Here is a 20,591-nt window from a genome sequence, read left to right as displayed (position 1 = left end):
TGTGAAAATTATATCAATGGAAACTTCTTTCACATACGAATTTGACAGTATGCTTTGTGTAAGTTGCATGTCATATATTATTCCTCTAACATTTGGTCAAAGTTAGCATCGAAAAAGGCATTAGGCCCTATATAGATGAAAGGAGGGGTACGCGTCTATGAATATGTTCGAATACGGACAAATATACATGTCGTACGTATTGTCGTCTATTATTCTTTTTTCTTTATTACGGGAGGACCTTACATGTTTACTTCTTTATTTCGTGTTCATCTCTTTCCTCCTATCTCTGCATTCTTAATCAGAGCGAACTCTTCTTCCTTATGTACATCGCCACTGTTCTTTCATTTTGTCTCATTCGTTGCTTTCTATTCTGTTTGGATTAACCTAATTTCTTTGCTTCGTTTCTTCACCTACTGGTGGTACGAGATCTTTTGGACCGGAGTTTGATGGATTAAAGTTGCAATTCGACGGGTAACTTATTCTGTTACTCCTTCTTTTCTGCTACTATTCTTGCTTACTCACATAGCCCGTTCGTATCTTCCCATCTCTCATTTTATCGAGCGAGTGGATTTATTGATGCAGATTTGTGGACCTTAGATCATCTGATGCAAAGTCTTGTTTACCTACTCATGTATGTGCGAAGGATTTCGATATTACTAATGTTCAGTCATCAGACGATTCTGGATCTACAACTGGGGAAAATAGTCGTCTTGCGCGACCAACTTCTTTCACAGATCGACACTTTCAATAATCTGAATATGCTCGTGCTGTCGATTCAGTGCCAATGGATTTGTCAGTTTATTTCGAATACAACCAGTAACATACTAGCTGATTCTGAAATCTCTTCCATCTATATTAATAGTTTATTTCTTTATTTTAAAGTTACATTATCTGAAACTTGCTGCATTTAAGTTTCATTCGTGATGCAGAGCAGACAAGCACACAATGTAGCAAAAAAGCAAACCATTTACTAAAAAGTTATATACTCACTCTTTCTCCAATGCACAACTTCGTCAAACAATGCCAGGAAATGCAATTTGATCGAGCATCGGAAGAAGGTTATGAAGTGAAAAGAATGACCCAAGATTTTGTTCATTACTTGTGTATATTTTTGTTGTTTTCTTTCGTTAGCTTCTGCAGCCGTGCAATCCCATATTAATTTCACTACTTTATTACAATATTACACTAAAGCGTTACTAAATCATCAATAGTTACTACAAATTTCAACGACTATTATATTAATTGTAAATGGTGTTTAAATTTGGATCAAGGTAATATACAAACCAATTACCAAAACTCGAAAATGTTATGACAAGAACATTTATTCAAATATTATAAAAACATATCATTACTCAAGTTTAGTCCATAATGAGTTAAATTGTTCATTTCACTGTATGGCATCAGTGTTCAATAGTTTCTTTTCTGAGAAATTGATTCCTAATTGTACAGATTTGTGCTTCCAAATATTACAGTTGCAAATTCTGACAATGAGACACACAATGACAAGTTCTGTTTTGCTTAGCACAATTGTTGATTTTCAGTGCCAAATATGATGACACTTTCCATTATTATCATGTTAACTGATCATTCTGAACATACCTTCGTCTATATATGAATGTTGATAGGATTATTGCATATCATGTGCACTGCAGGCATCTTGAGATGACATACCGATTTTTATCTCCTGTATGTGCATTATTTAAATAAGTTACCAAAACTCATTTTCATTATCTAAGTAAATTTCAAGAAGTTTGATTCCTTTCTCGTAAGAGAAACAATCACCATCATAATAGAGCCATAACTATCTGTTTAACTTAGAGCAAAACCGCATATGTACAATGTATTATTACATGTATGCAAATTTAAATACCATTGATACTATGTACTTCCCATACTTTATTGTGTATATATATATGGATGCTGCTTCATAATCATCACGCAAGCCAACGTGTAAATCATGTATCCGTTGCCTAATATAATTCGCATTTCTCGTACCGCTAAAATATCCGCTATAGTGGTCACGTAAGTTTTTGTGAATGAAACTTACAATATGCGTTCAGTTCTGTACCCTAAACACACTCACATTTTCCTTACAAAAACTATTTAGTCATTTGTGTATTGGGGGCTAAAGTTGGCGGTTCAACTCATGATCAATACTTTCTTGATGTTACCGTTGCATTAATGCAACCACTATGCACAAGTTCCAACCGTCTCATTTCTTCAACTGCAGTCGCTTCCTCTTCTTGTTCTTTTCTATCATGAGAAACCACCAGCGGTTCTTCAACTCTAGTTGCTTCCTTTCTGAAAGAACTACACAGCAGAAACGCGGAGACGCAGAGGCAACAAAGAAGAAGAACACATTATCAAAGGCAAGCAACTCTACATGGAGGACGGACAAGGTTTAGGCCTGCGTTCTCTTGGTTGGATTCCTATTGATATCATATAGGGAGTAACTTCTCGGTCTGATTTCTTTTCTGCTTGCTGCTTTGGTGGTTCTTCAACTGAGTTAAAAGAGGTTGTACCATCTGATCATTCCCTTCCTCTGAATATTCCTTGTGTGCTGCAACCTGATATTGGTCTATAGGGACCTAGAGTAGGCCAATCTGGAGATAGATGTATGATACGTCTCCAACGTATTTATAATTTTTTATTGTTCCATGCTATTATATTATCTGTTTTGGATGTTTAATGGGCTTTATTATGCACTTTTATATTATTTTTGGGACTAACCTATTAACCGGAGGCCCGGTGCAAATTGCTGTTTTTTTTGCCTATTTCAGTGTTTCGCGGAAAAGAAATATCAAACGGAGTCCAAACGGAATGAAACCTTCGAGAGAATCATTTTTGGAACAAACGCAATCCAGAAGACTTGGAGTGGACGTCAAGGAAGCACCGAGGCAGCCACGAGGTAGGAGGGCGCGCCCAGGGGGGGTAGGCGCGCCCCCACCCTCATGGCTCCACCGACCTACTTATTTCGCCTATATATACTCATATATCCCGAAAACATCCAGGAGCACTACGAAACCCTATTTCCACCGCCACAACCTTCTGTATCCGTGAGATCCCATCTTGGGACCTTTTCCAGCGCTCCGCCGGAGGGGGAATCGATCACGGAGGGCTTCTACATCAACGCCATAGCCTCTCCGATGATGTGTGAGTAGTTTACCACAGACCTTCGGGTCCATAGTTATTAGCTAGATGGCTTCTTCTCTCTCTTTGATTCTCAATACAAAGTTCTCCTCGATCTTCTTGGAGATCTATTCGATGTAATACTTTTTGCAGTGTGTTTGTCGAGATCCGATGAATTGTGGGTTTATGATCAAGATTATCTATGAACAATATTTCATTCTTCTCTGAATTCTTATATGTATGATTTGATATCTTTGCAAGTCTCTTTGAATTATCAGTTTGGTTTGGCCTACTAGATTGATCTTTTTTGCAAGGGGAGAAGTGCTTAGCTTTGGGTTCAATCTTGCGGTGTCCTTTCCCAGTAACAGCAGGGGCAGCAAGGCACGTATTGTATTGTTGCCATCGAGGATAAAAAGATGGGGTTTATATCATATTGCTTGAGTTTATCCCTCTACATCATATCATCTTGCTTAATGAGTTACTCTGTTCTTATGAACTTAATACTCTAGATGCATGCTGGATAGCGGTCGATGTATGGAGTAATAGTAGTAGATGCAGAATCGTTTCGATCTGCTACTTGTCATGGACGTGATGCCTATATACATGATCATGCCTTAGATATTCTCATAACTATGCGCTTTTCTATCAATTGCTCGACAGTAATTTGTTCACCCACCGTAAGCTATGCTATCTTGAGAGAAGCCACTAGTGAAACCTATGGCCCCCGGGTCTATTTTCCATCGTATTATATCTCTTTTATTTACATTGCATCTCGTTTACTATTTTGCAATCTTACTTTTCAATCTATACAACAAAAATACCAAAAATATTTATCTTATTATCTATATCAGATCTCACTTTTGCAAGTGGTCGTGAAGGGATTGACAACCCCTTTATCGCGTTGGTTGCAACGTTCTTATTCGTTTGTGCAGGTACAAGGGGACTTGCGTGTAACCTCCTACTGGATTGATACCTTGGTTCTGAAAAACTGAGGGAAATACTTACACTACTTTGTTGCATCACCCTTTTCTCTTCAAAGGAAAACCAACGTATGCTCAAGAGGTAGCAATGTACTTTGGTTCCCTTGGACAAGGAAATTTGTCAAGCGTTGATGTCATTTGAGAAATCCAAAGAATGGATTGGTGGGAAAGATGATTGCCTTTTTATGATAGGTGGTCACGATAATTTATATAACTGTAATGTGTATACATGCGACAAAGTTATGCTCCCACCTTTTGTCACCCATTGGTTTTGAATCTCTCCACCATTCAAATCCAACATGATTTGTGTATCAGAACACCTTAGAAGGCTTAAGAAAGTTACACTCTGCAAAACTCCAACTAAATCAAAAGGATACAAGGATTACTATGTCATAGTAGTGTTTGATATTGCTATTACAATTGTGAGATCATCTGACATAAATTGGTTGTTGTTGAAAAACACTAATGTTCCGCAACACAACTATGTGGATGCTCTGCTCCATTGGAACCATATTTTTGTAGTTAGTGCTGAAGGTTTCAATGTTCTGCTAGAACCTTGAAACTTTTGGTAAGTATATTTACATTTGAAATCTTTGAATTTTTGTGCAATTTGGTTCACCAACATTTTCTTTACTGTCGATAGGTGCAGATATTGTTCCAACACGTGTGGAGTCACCGGTAGTTAATGAATTGCCTCAAGATATTCCATCAAACTCAGATTGGTACTTATGCCCGCATAGTGCTCATCATACTTCCATCCTATTGATTCGTAGGTCTGGTGATGCATCAGTTCATGGAAAAGAAACCAATTGGCCAGCTTGGTCGGGTAATGCATATATCCATTATGTTGGTCAGCCTGTGTTTCAGTACAAACCGTTATGATGCACTATGTTTGAGATAAATAAGAATGCAGTTCATATGTCGAGTGAAAAATGGGTGAGAAGGCATAATGTTGGTGACTTATCTGTTTTTGTTGGCATGAACTATCCTCTTGTGGGTGTCGGTCCAGAAATACACATAGAAAATGAAATTGTGCAAATGTTGAGGAATGGTTTTATCTTCATTTTTTGTGGAGACCGTTACAGGAATGGGCAACCAGCCAAAGGTGATCCTGATGTTTGCTAGATGGAATTAGATGGAGAAGTTACTATCGGTTCCCAACTGAAAGTGAACAGATGGGGGGTTCCTGGCAACATATTATGGTTTGTGCCAACTCTCAAAAATGCAAAATCCTGGAATATGCAGAGTGTGACTACAGAGTAACAAGACTAAATTCGTGTGTGGACATTCTGTTCGTTCTTAACATCTTGCTTCTTGAGATGTGTGTTATTGTTTCTGTATCTTCACTTTGGAACGTATAAAAGTTTGCATAGTGTTGTTTCTTCACTTTGCGTAATGTATAATATTATCAATGTGTTGTGTTATGGTTTCTTGAGAATGATGGCACAATATGTGTTATGTTATCATGGTTTCAATACTCGCTAGAAGAGTACGTTCATTGCAATGTATCCTTACTTTGTTCCATTACTATTTTCTACAATATATGCATAATCTATTGTTTTTCTATACAAAACTATGGCTATCATGTCAATATAAAATTGATTATAGTCAGCCACATATGTGGTGATACAACAATTGGATTAATCCTAAAGCAATGATTAACATATTATTAAGCTAGTATTACATGATGAAGATTATGATATCAATCTACACAAGTGTTATATGTGGCAAACATTCTATAACAAAATGTTTGCTCTATGGACTATCAGATATAGTACATCAAGGAAAAGACTCAATAGTGTCATACTAAATAAATTCGTCTTTTCATGTGTTTTGAATCCTAGAGAGCATCATCAAAGAACATACCGGGCATTGCGGTCAATAATATATATTCCAAATTTTTGATCCTTCGACAACTACACACCGTTGTACAAAACTCTTCCATCTTGATGTTATCTGAAGACGTCCATCATTCAAAGATGTTTTGTACTTTCCTTCAACTTGTACGTTGCCATTACGTGTGCGGAGCAGAATTACACCTTTTTCCTGAGTTTTAGGACTTTTACCAAAAAAAAATCTTAATTTTCTATGAAAAAGACAACCTTGTGTAAATAACTCAAATTGTATGTTCAGGTATATGAATACAGAAGTACTTGCTTGCAAGAATGGAGCTTATCTTGCTTGGTTTCATCTCATGTAGGAACGAAGAATGTATTGCACTTTTATTACTTGGATCAATTGTATATGCAACTATTGAACCATTTAATTTTGTCAAATCATAAATTAAGTTTTGATAAGAGAAGCACAATACAGTACTCCTAATGTTAAAAATTACCCTGAAGCTTCATTGAAAGATCTCTTCTGTACCTATAAACATATGCAATCAAAGATGCCAAATTTTGCATGAAATGGAAGAAAACCTGATCATGATCCCTAATTTTGTGCACACAAGCATATTTTTGCCACCGAAGTCATTGCAATTGCCTTCAAAACAGAAACATCATAATATCCACCAAATATATCTTGAAGTCTTATTGTATCTCCTGCCATACTGTTAATTTGTTCATGCCACTACAAGAAATCTGTTAACACGTGACGGATCTAGTCCGTCACAGATTAGTGAAAAACTGTCATGGGTGTCCATCCTTGACGGATTTGAAATCCGTCATATATATCGCGTCATAATTTGATATCGTACCAGTCATGACGGTTCTTGGCCGTCATGGATCTGCCCCAGGCCCGCCCAGGCCCAAGCCTTTGTGACGGAATAATCCGTCATGGACTAACGCCACGTAGGATTTTCAATTGACTAATTCGAATGATGTGGCTGCCTACGTGGATACTATTTTTCGTCACGAAATCCGTCATGGATTTAGGCAAAATTTAAAGGGCAGTTTAAATTTCCTTGAGCCCATTAGCCCATTTCTTTTGGCCAAAGTTTGACCCAGTATGTTTTTAACATAATGCGGTCCTCAAATCCTAATGCCAATTTTGGCCCAACAAAAAATATTTGCATGGTGTGAAACATTATAAAGTTTATCACATCCATTTGTACGTATCTACAAACATAGCAGTTTAAAAAATCCTCTACAAAATGATAACATACAACATAGGTTGAGAAAATATATCACACAATAGAGTTGTGAACCAATACAATCCATTTTACATCAACAGAACACATAAACTATTGAGTCTGTTGTTATTCAGGCTCTTGCGTCGACGCTCTTGATGGCAACTATCATGTTGTGGATGATTGTGATGGGCAGCACCAAGTAGCACTCTATCCAATATTACCTAGCATATTTACAAGAATATTAGATATTTGGAGATATGAATGGATAGTAGAAATAAGAGAATTGCAACAAAAATAAAAAATGAATTACATGATGTCCAGAATTCCTAAATCTTATAGTGCCCACAGATGGAGTATAAAACAAGAGTAAACACGTGGTTTCTTAAAATTAATACAAAGAAAAGTGTGTCAAATGAAATTCACATGACAAAGTGAAAAAATACACATCACAGAGCTCCAAGTACTATAGCAGCAGTAGTTGAGGCCATATAAACCCGCCAACGGAATGGCATATCACTAACAAACAATATCCCCCCATGATGTGTAGACTTGTTGACACGTAAATATTTGAAGTTTATGTCATCAGGGTCGACGAGCAGCAGCAATGTTTATGTTGCAACTACATCTCAATGGGCTAACAAATACTCCCTCCGTCCCATAATATAGGACGTTTTTTGACACTAGTGTAGTGTCAAAAAACATCTTACATTATGGGACAGAGGGAGTAGTAAACAATACTTGCCTGCCAAGTGAACTTCAAATGGCATGGAAAATTTCACCAAAGAATATGATACAGTTTCCTTGAGAGATCTCCCACACTTGGTTTTATTCATGGAACATTAAGCTATGTATTTGTTTTTAGATGAAAAAACAAAATTTGTAATGTAGTGGACTATGAAACTTGAAAATACTTGATAAACAATGAAATAATGGATAGGGAAGTGCAGCTTGAAATGATCATGCATCATTTATATTCATTCAAAATATACAGAAAAGCTTTTCTATCATAAACACATTGATTTTATTATCTGCGTTACTTCTGTGCATAACAATTTTATATGCTGCCCACTTGACCAACATAGTACTATTATTTATAACAAAAAATAATAATGAAATGAAATGAACCAGTATATATTTATACAAGGTGGCAGCAGTAGGAACAAGCCTTGCTCCTACTTCACGAATCATACTACAAATTTAGTCTGATGCACGGATATATAGGTACGTTCAGACTACAAATTTGAAGTAGGAGCAAGGCTTGCACGAACCAGTATATATTTATACAAAGTGGCAGCAACAGAAACAAGGCTTGCATGAATCAGACAACAAATTTAGTCTATATATATCTTAAAAATTACTTCACGTTAATGAAGGTACAAGCTGAATCAGAACACATGTAAAAGCAATCACGGATATGGGTACAGATGCTGAAACCTTCCAGGACACAAGTGAGAAGATAAACTGGATTTTTTTATATAACTTCAAGGTCTAGAAATGCACAAAGATATTCAGTGGTGGACATTGTGAAGACAATACTATTTTTTGTCTAAATTTACGAAAAGAATAATCTAATCGTGTTAGGTAGTTGTCAAGCATGTCTTACCATCAACATTTTGTGCATTTAGGCATTCTAGTTGTCCTATATTTATGCCAGCTACTGGACTGTAACTTCGACCAATTTTTCCAACATACCCAGTGTGCTCTCTGCTCTCTGTGCTATCCTTACTACCTTTCACTTCCAAAAATATCAGAATAAGTGAGGATGGATATACAGTTGTTTGCCAACATTCAGTTCGTTCACAACCATGTTTGTAAGGCAACAAAACAAAGATGTATTTTGTATGCCCGTAGTTTTACCCAAGTTTCACCCATGAGGTGAAGTTCCTCCCTGAAAACCAGCTAAGGCCTTGTACAACTTACTACAACTGGATCAGAGAAGCACACGATCTCACTTAAGGAAGAGACAGAACAACTTATCTTAGATGACCCAGACATGCAGAGCCGAGTAGTGGGCGCCTGTCCAGCGCTTCAGTCCATGCATGTTAGGCCGCGGTCGGGGTTAGCAGAACCCACTATTTGTTCCATGCTGCCGTCAGGGAGGAAGAAGCAGAGGCCAGAGGTTGGCTGCACCGCTGCGATCCAGTATGTGTGCGTGAGATGTATGCCAATCAATCAAAGGAACTTGTTAAATACACACAGAAAAAAAATTAATCTGATCATGTTTCAGTGATTTGTCATGTCATGTTCAGATTCAGAATAAGCTAATAGAACCCAGCAAAGCAAGAAACTAAACTTGCTTATGGAAATATCTCCTTAAGTTAAAGCGTTAACCATCAAGATTTTTTAACATTTGTGAAGCACGTCTGTACATTGAGAAAGTAAGATTAATAGCAAATCGGATAGCAGGAAATGAAAACAAGTACAGCTCTAGCAGTCTACCGATATGGAGCTCTCGTTGCATTGAAATTTTATTCAGATGTTTCAAAATACCATTTTCTTTTTTGTCCTGTGTGCAGATATTTCTTTTGGGGGCGTTCAATTTTGCTCCAAAGACACCGACTAACCTAGACTGAAATGTTTGCCTACTCAGTTTCAGATCGATCCCCTCAACCTGTTCTATTCTATTCTAGCTGTAGAATTAGGTAGCCACAGACCAAAAACAATGAAGATACTGATTCGTGGAAATTATCTTGGGGTAAAAGACGAACTGACCAAGAAGCTATGAGATTAGTCCAAAGAAAAATGAAAAAAAAAACAAGAACAAGTGGATCTTGAGTTTCGGTGTATGGGGCGGGCAGGAGATCCGACCTCATGGACGGGGAAGGAAACGGCGATGCCGCTGCACTGCTGCCTCCAGTGAGCCGTGCCGTAGGCCACCGCACGGCCACTCCGCTCCGACAAGCCGGCGTCGGGTTTGACCTCCATGCCGGATCATCACAAAAGTTCACAAAGATAAGAGATCTGCCTGAATTGTATTGGATTTAGTTCGATTCTTCGCTGCAAAAGATAGTAGATGTGCTAGTGCGTCCTTACCAACAGAGGGAGGAAGAATCATGGGAGCCGATCCAGATCCAGTACAGAGAAGGACGGGGATTTCTCCACTTCCAGGCGTGCTCCGGTTGGTTCCGGTGGAGGAGCAGGAGTTGGACGACGGGCAGGAGCAGGACGGCAGCGGTGCAAAGGAGGAGGATACGGTGGCGCGGCGCGGGCAGGGCAGGAAGTCGCTAACTAGAGAGGGCCAAGATGGGGGCGGCGGCGGAGGAGGAGAAAGAGTGGGAGTGTCTCTAGGGTTAGGTTTTATATACGGGGAATGGTTTAGTTCTTCAGGTGGGCTTAGGTGGGCTTGCGGGCTGTACCAGTCTGTCCATGACGGTTTCCGAATCTGTCACCGCAAATCCGTCATGTATTAACACATTTCTTGTAGTGTGCACATTGCAAGACACTCGTTGTGGGAATTGAAAACAAATTAGTGAACAGAAAAACATGGTTAATGTATTGAGAGAAGACCTATGTAAAATATATGTTCCCATACCAGCAAATTTGCACAATTTCTATTCATCTCGAGAGCAAAAAATGTCTTTGTTCATGTATTCTTAATGCAATGAGGTCCTCCCTTTCCACATGCACAGCGGTAACTACTTAAGGTAATCGTTGTTCTGTTTCTTTCGTCCATAATCTGATTGCGTGGACACATAAAAGTTATGTACTGAACATTATTATTGAACTACATAAGTATAAGAAATATATTGTCTCCTATATACTTTAGGTCTTCAAATATTGTATATACACGGACGTGAATTTTTGGGACATGGTGGCACGCGATGCCGTAATCTCAGACGTCCACATGCACATCGTGATTACTACTTAATATAGGGCGTTGCGCAATACCTGACACATTATTTGCTATTCAACCGAAATACATCGTGGTATACCTCGCAGTAGTGGGCCAGGTGTCATTTATCATTGTATGAATACTCGCTTGTCCGATAACGACTGAGCACACAGGTTGGGTCGGTCAATAACTGCTCTGGGTGTGGGCTGGCCTCGCTCGTGCTATGTTGTTGCTCGTCTTCAAGCTGTGGCATGCGGAAAAGCAGCAAAACAAGAGTACATGGCTTCAACAGAAACAGAGACTCGCAGGTTAGCATCTTGACATTATATTTGATCATGCGTCTTTTGTTTATTTAGGTATTACCGAACAATTCATCCTTTTCGTACCTTAGCATGTCGACTTTTTTGGTGGAGGGTTCAGGAGCAGGGTGCTCACTGCATACCGCGATGTCCCTTAGCAATGCCCGGTACCTGTAAGCTGGGTGGTATTTACACATCGTGACGTAGCCGTCCATAAGCATCATCACCCTGCTCTCTCTCTCTCTGTGTGTGTGTGTGTGTGTGTGTGTGTGTCAGTAATGTAGTCCATCTTCATCTGTTTCTTCTGCTTGTCCTTAGCATGAGAGGTGGTTTGACATCATCTGTATGTCCATTAATCCCTCCCGGGTAGCTTGATGGCTGTCAGAGGCATTTACGCTGCCTTGGTTGTCAATTAAATTACTAAAGGCCGCGCATCAGATATTTATATCGGGTAGCTTGAACGGGGCATGCGTTATGTGGGTCTACTCCCTGCTGATTTGGTGCGTTTCACATGATGATTAAGATTAGACTTGCATGGCTAGCTGCCCAACGGAAATGAATACGCGGTACATGAACACGCACAGCCCACTTAGTAGATACATGGAGGGACATGGTGCATGAAATAAATACTAGTACTAGATATCAGACCATTTAATGGGTTCAGTGCTAAAAAATGATGATGGCATTGGTGACCATCTTTTTGAGTGGGGTTGAGCTTTAGTTGCTGTGGACGATGCACAGGATGAAAAAGTTCGTAAGCCACGAGAAGGGTCTACTTCCTGTTCATTCCCACAGCCAGAACCTGCATTCTCCATGCTGCAAAACAAATATTTAATCGGCCAGAGAACTATATAGATGTATGGAGAAAAGGTGGATGATGAACTACCAGAGTTCACACTTGTAAAAATGCCACCCAGGCTTTGATCTGTGGCAGAAACAAACCAAATGACGTAGCTCGTGGAGAGGAACACATGCTTCTCAACTGCGGTGAGCCTATGAGGGCAAGAGAGTTGGGCAGCTGAAACAAGCAAGCAGAACGTTTTAAAGAACTGGAGGATCGTGCTGCAAGTAGCCGTTGAGACTGAGAAACACTCAATGCGTTCTGATCCAGCGCTGCCTCGTGGGACATGGGCTGCATGTGTCAGCTGCATATACACGGCTATACTGATTGCTATATGAGGAGGGGAAGTCATTATACGGCTGGAGAGTATTAAAGTTGCACGAACCGCGTGGCAGCATGCGGTGTGGATACCGACCGCGCGTGGTGGCATGTACACTCATGATTATTCGATACTTGCACCCACTAAGTATACAACACTTCTAGAGCACGAACATTCATAGAAATTTATATATGTGTACACAATATTTCTGTTTAGAACCACATATACATCTCTTAACACTACATAGTATAAGCAAACCCTATTTATTTTCAAATTTTGATATCTAAGCTAACTGAAGTTAATTTGCCATATTTCTAATACATTCATTGTAAGTCATTATTTAATTCAACTCAACATTATTCTTCCTAAAGCAGTTTAAAGATACTAAATAATAGGAACTAGTTAATTTTATTATATCACCGTGGTTTATGTTTGATGAACAAAGATGTTAATTCTCATGTATAACATTGAAAGATATTCACATTCTTTTCCAAATAAGATCTGCGCTACCTTCCTAACCTGGTACATTCACTTGCAAAGTACAATGTAAAACACATAGACACAAGTTGGGTTAAGATGCATTACCGATTTTCTCAACCGGCCGACTCCACTACAGGAAGAGAAACTCCAAAATCTTTCGTTGTAGTAAAAACTTTAGGATTTAGGAAAATAAAGAGAAGCTTGTTGTTGGAAGCAAGTGGAGCCAGTACTCAATCTTATATAGACTAGAAAAGTGAGTGCGTGATGCTCAGAAAAGAATTTTCATTTTCACTTTGTCACTATGCTACAATTTATTTGAGAACACAAAATGATTAAGATTCCTCCACACATACTCACAAGTTTGTACATACAGAACTTAATCCGCAATAAAAATGAATTGCGTTGCACACCAAAATCTTAAACAATTTCTTATTATATATTAAAGACAAACTATAGAAATCATTGTACTAGTATTATGTTATAAGTTTTTTGTCTCATGATAATTTCCATTATTGTTTATGCTTATAGTTGAAAAATTAAGGCATTTGAAATTGCATCACTCTAGTGTAACTATTGAATGCTTGTAAGTTTTTGTATTATACTTTATCTTTGTTAAGCTTTGGTTGTAAGATTTACAATTTAAATGTTATCTTTATGCAAAACTTTTGTTTTATTTTTACAATGTCCTAGGTTAACGATTTTTGGATTGGGTTAGTGTTTAGGGTTTTACTCTTAACTGTGATTGTGAAAAATAAAATTCAATACTATTATGGATTTAGGCATAATCTTTAGTGTTACGGTTTTAATGGTTTAGGGTTTTTAGGGATAAGGTTTCTTAGGGTTTGTGGTTTTAATGTTTTAGCTTTTTTAAGCTTTAATATTTTTAGGGTTTGAACTTGTGTACTGTTTGCACATCAAATTTACATTTTAAATGAGATAAGATGTATATAGTAATATATAAACTTACATTTTAAATCAATAAGCAAGACAAAGAGTTGAAATATCGTTCTACAACAACAATTTGAAAATAGTTAACCACAGGATTTCACGTTACAATCTATTTATGGTATGTTTATCATTAGCTATACTTGTACATCCAATACTAGAATATAGATAAACAAATTGTTCTTCTCTTTGGCAATATTCACTTCTATATATGAAAGATACAATAGAAATCGGAAATTCTTGAAGAACTAGATCCCACCCATGTGTCAGAGCAAGACAACCATCATGATGACCAATGGAACATCGACCTTCCACTTTAACATCACCTCTTCAATTGGTAAGTGTTACTTTTCCTTTTGGCACATGCAATGCTTGAGTAATACTTTCATTAAATGTCTACAAATAAATGTACTGGTATCATAGTTTGTACAGAGTATGACACAATATTATGAAAATTAGATGTACACTTGTATTACTTCATATTTTGGACTTAAAATAAATGGATGACTTACAAGCATCTCATCGATGTCAATATTGCTCATTTCCATTTTGAAAGAACGAACAAAACATTTCATGTAACTAGGCTCAATTTGTTTTATCACTGAATTACAAGATAATGATATTAAATAAAGAATTAGTGTTCATTGGTATTAAATCTGTATACAGTTATAAATATTACCAATAAAGGTATTGCCAAACTTTGATGAGTCTCATCTCTGTGGACTTGTGCAACCATACTAACTAAGTCATCCTTGAACCAAAAAGATACTTGATCACCTTCTTGAATGTCATGACTAGTCATGAATTCTTCCCTACCTTCTCCACATTGAAATGTCATCGCTGAAGCTTTTATAATATTAAGTTTGTAATTTCTCTGATATAAATCTTCAATTCTTATGTTGTATTCAGCCAAGCTGTTAATCCTTTTTCTCATATTGCAAGGCATCGTCTATAACAAATATATTAGAACAATCATCATATATTCAAATTACAAGCTTCAACATTGTGTATATTTGAAATTGTGTTAACTAACTTGCATAAACTTTCTATATGTCTTGAACATTGGCACGCTAAAATAATGCTTGTTCATGTTCATTGGCATGCAAGGACCTGGTTTCCCACAAGCATAACAACTATGTGTAACATGATAGGCCATCTCTTGTATTGGTTCATCATACTACTGACAACAAAGAACCATAAAGAAATTAAATTGTGTATACTTATTATGTTTGGTTACTGAGGTTGTTCATTGCAACCAAAATAACATTAACCTCATTTTTTCTGCTCATGTTCTTTAATTGTCCTGCTTCATTTGAACAACAAACATGCATGGGAACCTTCTGCTATGCATTATGAACACAGGATCGTATTATTAGTCATTGAAAAATCTTAAATCTAAATTGTTTTAAAAAAGAAAAACTCAAAATAATTATTCTAGTACACACCTGATGCTGATTCGATAGCTTACCTTCGTTCCTCATTTCAGTATTGAGTGCATAAGCTATATTGAACTAGATAACTAAACTGTTTTAGGTTACATGGTAACACATGCAAGAATATAAGTACATTCCATAAGAAGTATCTCTAGATGTAATGTAAATTTAAACTACTACCACTGTAATTTAATATAAGACATTTTGTATTAAGTTAATATGCATTATAAGTACTTTTTATTTCAACCAGTAAGTAGTTGATAAACAACAAACACTATTTTGACAATATATAAAGTCAAATGCCATATGACATAACTACATAATGTTTCTAATGATGTCAATTGAGTACAATATGGTTACAGAGTAATTGAAAATTAACTTCATATCATATTTAGCAAGGCCCAAAGAATGTCATGCAGACGCGCCTCCGGTCTGCCCAGAACGAAAACTCATTTTCTGTCATAATTTTTTGTCATAGAAGTAGGAGCCCTCCACATCTATGATGATACGTGTTTTTGTCACAATTATCGTCATGGAAATGGCACATCCATGATATAAATAGTTTTCGGACCATAATGTCACCGATGTGTCTTTTTTTAGTGAAGATAATTTAACTATGTTGGTGGAGACCATCATCATATGACCAGTATGTATTCTGTCTGGCCCATGTCTTTTGTAATAATATTACGGGATTAATAATAGTTGAAATGTCTATTGGTTAACTATGAACTATCCACATTATCAGAATTTTTCTTTCTAAATGGTGGTTGAGTGTTACTAAAATCGCTGCTTTATAGTCAATTACTATATAAACACTCTCTCGGCCCCATGAACACTACATACAATTTCTATCTAATCCACATTTTCACAATTTTCTCAATCAACTAACTTTCAGTTTTTTTTGGCAAATCTCAGCTCAAATTAGCTTCTTCATAGCTCACAACATTTTTTTCGAAGTGTGTGGCTATACGCCAGTCGCCTGAAAATTGTATTAGGGTCAGTCAATTTTTCTTGGAAGCCCATGCACTGCACCTAGGCACCTAGCTATATCCAAACTACTAGTGTTACGTAGTAGTATAGCTAGCCCGTTCACTATACGTGCTTATTTTCTCTTTTTTTTTTTGAATGTTGGTAGTTATTCTACCAAATTCATTGATCAGAAGGAACACAGTACAACAGGTGCCCAAGGGCAAAAGCATCAAAAAAAGAGGATGCCAGAAAAGGAAGAAAATACAGTTATATCATGCCCTCAGCCTGGGTCGAAAGGAATCCCAGCGCCTGCCATGTTCCACAAGATGATTTCATCCTTTAGCCGTTGCACGAACGTGCGCTTGTCCATCCATTTGTCCTGAAAAATGCGTCTGTTGTGCTCGCCCCACAGTTCCCAGGAGGCAAGATGCAACAGCGACAGGGCGCCCTTCCTCTTGGTGGGTGTAGCCTGCGTCCAACACACTGTCATCCAATCCTTGATGTTGCTAGTGTCCGTCCAGCTAGATGGTTTTAGCGAAGGCAGATTTGCCAATCCAGCGAGGCGATCCCAGCACTCTCGCGACCACGGGAACTCAACAAGCAGGTGAAAGGCCGTCTCGAGATTGCGTTCACAAAGCAGAGAGAAGTAGTTGTTTTCCCAGCCCCGTCGAAGGAGTAGGTCGGCCGTCAGGATGCGCCCAAGTTTATTTTCTCTTTGGATGTCCGCGTCTGTGGATGTGTGTTGGCGCAGTGTGCGTGCGTGTGCAAGCGTAGGGTATGCGTGCGTGTGTGTGAGAGATGGAAAATGCGACGCCACTAATATACATCGTCGATCCATAAATTGCATGTTCATGGAATGAATTAGTAGCATTAGTGTCATCCTTCTAGAAGATTTTTTAAAAGAAATGGTGATAATTTTTGCACACTATTTAGATAGAAATTGCGTTTTTTTTAAAATAGCAAGAATAAGCATATAATAGTGGAATTTTCGGAAAAAATAATTCTAAGAAGGAAATGATTAGTGGCATTGGTATTGCACTTAAAACATAAAAAAGACCGAAACATCAAAATAATACAGTTTTCAAAGAAAGAAATAAATTAGTGGCATTGTCATTGCCCTTAAAGTAAAAAATAAAATAAATAAAAATAAAACAAAATTAAAAAATAATAAAGTATTCTAATAAATAATGAACTAGTGACATTGGTATTAACCTTCCAGAAGAAAGAAAATGAAGAAAACGCTGAATGAGAAAATTTTCCCATAATTTACATAGAAATTGTGTTTTGATAACATGCAAGAATAAGCGTATAATAGCGCTAAGAAAGAATTAATTAGTGGCTTTGGATTACCGCTAAGGCTCCGCTTGGTATCGATGTATTTTTATACATCTGTATTTATTTTACAGATGTATAACACCGGCCACGCTTGCTTTTTGCCTGGAAATGAAAACGACGGATGGAGGTCCGTATATATTACAGGTGTATGACACTGTGAAACGCCAATCCAATCAGCGCCTAAAGGAGAAAGAAGAGAAAAGAAAAAAAACAAATGATTAAATTTTTCTGCACAATTTGTACTGAAATTGCATAATTTTATGAATGCAAAAATAGGCATACAATGGTACAGTTTTGCCCTCTAGTATATTTTTCTCGCATATTGTTTACTACTTATTTGTATATTTACACATGCCTAATATTCACACATACACATAAAGGAAAAAATCGAATAAAAACACTTGATGAACAAAATTAAAGACTAAAACTAGTAAAAAGCGGAAATGACAAAAAGTAAGTTTTCTTTTAGGTAGAACAAATTAGGGGAAGTGGTTTTACCCCCAAAAATAAACAAAAATCGCTCATAATTTGCACAGGAATCACACTGTTGCACAATATGCAAAAATAATTATATCATAGCTCAATTTTCAGATAATGATACGATTTGCGCATCGGTTGCACCAAACTGAAATGTATATATTTTGTGTTTTCTCTAGGCCTTTAAGAAGTTTTCTAAGAAAGAACGAGTTAGTGGCAATGGTATTACCAGTTAAGAAGAAAGAAAAATTAAATAAAAACTAAACCAAAATCAATACTAAAGCTAAAATACGTATAAACTAAAATGAAGTTTTATTAAGAAAGAATGAATTGATAGCATTAGTATTACACTTAAAAAGGAACAAAAATAAAACAAACAATCACAAAACCTGCACATAATTTATACATAAATTGCGCTATTCCATAATATGCAAGAACAAGCATGTAATAGTGAAATTTTCTAAAAAATGAAGTGTTTTAAAAAGAACCAATTAGTGACATTGGTACTATCCTTGAAGAAGATAGAGAATAAAAAATAAATTAAAACAAATGATTAAAGTTTTTGCACAATTTTTTTAGAAAAATGGGTTTTTTTATAAATGCAAACATAAATATATAATAGTGTAAATTTCACACTTCAATATAATTTAGACACATATATCTTTTAGAAAATTATACAACCTGATGAAGCAAGCTTGTATGTATTGCCTGCATGCTGCATGCACGCCATAGTGCTTGTCACGTGCATGAAGCGGTGGGAAGAAAAAATCGGTTGGCCCTAAATTGTTTTTCAGGCGACTGAAGAGTAGCTAAATTGTTTTTCAAAAGAGTTCTTAGCTCATGTCAGCTTTCTCACAGCTCACCACAATTTTTCCAAAAGAGTTCTTAGCTCACATCAGCTTCCTCGGTCAGAATATTTTTTTCTTTATATTTTCTTTCTTTCTCACAACTCACAAGAATTTTTCAAAAGAGTTCTTAGCTGACATCAGCTTCCTCACAGTCAGAATAATTTTACAGAATTCAGCTTTCACATAGCTCACAACAACAAAATTTCAGAAAATTTCTCGAGTCACATCATCTTTCTCATAGTGATTTCTAGGGTTATATCAGCTTTCTCATAGCTCACAACATCTTGCAACAATAAAATTTTAAGAACATTTCTCAAGTCACATCATCTTTCTCATAGCCCACGAACGAATTTGTTAGAATCTTCCGAGCCACTATAAGTCACCGAGGCCACGCACATAGACCTCGGTGACTTATAGGGGCTCAAAAGATTCGTTCACACCGTCACGTGGGTTATGACAGGGAGACCCGTTATCGCTATTCTTATTTCTTTTTGTTGCGCATGGACTTGATGCAATCTTGAAACATAAGGTGCAGCAGGGATGTATCACTCCGACGCATGCGTGCCCCGGGGCGTCAGGCATATCCCATTTATTGTTTGCAGACGACACTCTACTCTTTTTTCATGCCAAGGAAGAGGAGGCCTTGGAGATCAAAGACGCCTTGGCAGTACATGAGAGGACTACTGGACAATTCATCAACCCTCTGAACTGCTCTATACTATTTGGTAATAGATGCCGACAGGAGGACCAAGCTGCCATCACACTCACTCTACAAGTCCAGAATACTCACTTTGAGGAACGATATTTGGGACTGCCAACGCCTACTGGACGCATGTCTAAAGGGCGCTTCCAAAGCCTACATGAACAACTTACTAAGAGAATTTTGTTCTGGGGAGAAGGTGCATCACAAGGAGGGAAAGAAATTCTTATTAAGGCCATTGCTCGGGCCTTGCCCACATACTTGATGAGTGTGTTCCGTCTTCCACGCAGTGTATGTGACGACCTCACTCGCATGGTCAGAAACTTTTGGTGGGGAGCGAAAAAAGGAAGAAGGAAGACACACTGAAGGGCTTGGGACACTTTGATCAAGCCAAAGGAGCAAGGTGGCCTTGGGTTTTGGGACTTCAAATTGTTCAACAAATCCTTGCTGGCCCAACAGGCTTGGCGTCTTATTGCTAACCCTAACAGTTTATGCACGCAGGTTCTGTAGACACGGTACTATCCCGAGGGCCGCTTGGAGGACATAGTCTTCTCCGGAAATGCCTCGCCTAAGTGGCAGTCCATTGTACATGGCCTGGACCTCCTTAAAAAGGGGTTAATTTGGCACATTGGAGACGGCGAGTTAGTCCGCATATGGCGTGACCAGTGGATTCCTCATCCTATCGCCCGGGGGCCAATCACCCAACAGGGACGTTGCCACCTACGTCAGGTCAGCGAGCTCCTCAACGCCTACGGGAACCGGAATGTGCAACTCCTTAGCCAATACTTCATGCATGTAGACATCATGGAAATTTTGAAGATCAGAGCTTCTCCACGGTTGGAGGGTGATGTTATCGCATGGGAGGGAGCGAACGGGCGTCTTTACGGTCCGGAGCGCCTATCGCCTCGTGCTCAACGAACGTCTGCTACCG

The 20,591-nt window shown here is 37.8% G+C and overlaps 1 long non-coding RNA gene across 3 annotated transcripts; it reads right to left on the bottom strand.

The window, feature by feature from the left end:
• Positions 1–7,129: 7,129 nt before the first annotated feature.
• LOC123092580 (uncharacterized) lies at positions 7,130–10,450 on the bottom strand. Of its 3 annotated transcripts, none has more exons than XR_006444744.1 (3): positions 10,216–10,450; positions 9,991–10,147; positions 7,130–9,314 (listed from the first exon to the last, which is right to left on the bottom strand). It is a non-coding gene; the product is annotated as an uncharacterized lncRNA (long non-coding RNA). The 3 variants fall into 3 exon arrangements; XR_006444746.1 differs by having other exon boundaries at positions 9,991–10,143; XR_006444745.1 differs by having other exon boundaries at positions 9,991–10,101.
• Between the last annotated feature and the right edge of the window lie 10,141 nt (positions 10,451–20,591).

This window comes from Triticum aestivum, chromosome 4B, assembly GCF_018294505.1.
Source record: "Triticum aestivum cultivar Chinese Spring chromosome 4B, IWGSC CS RefSeq v2.1, whole genome shotgun sequence".
NCBI classification, from domain to species: domain Eukaryota; kingdom Viridiplantae; phylum Streptophyta; class Magnoliopsida; order Poales; family Poaceae; genus Triticum; species Triticum aestivum.
This window is presented reverse-complemented; position numbering and strand designations above follow the sequence as displayed.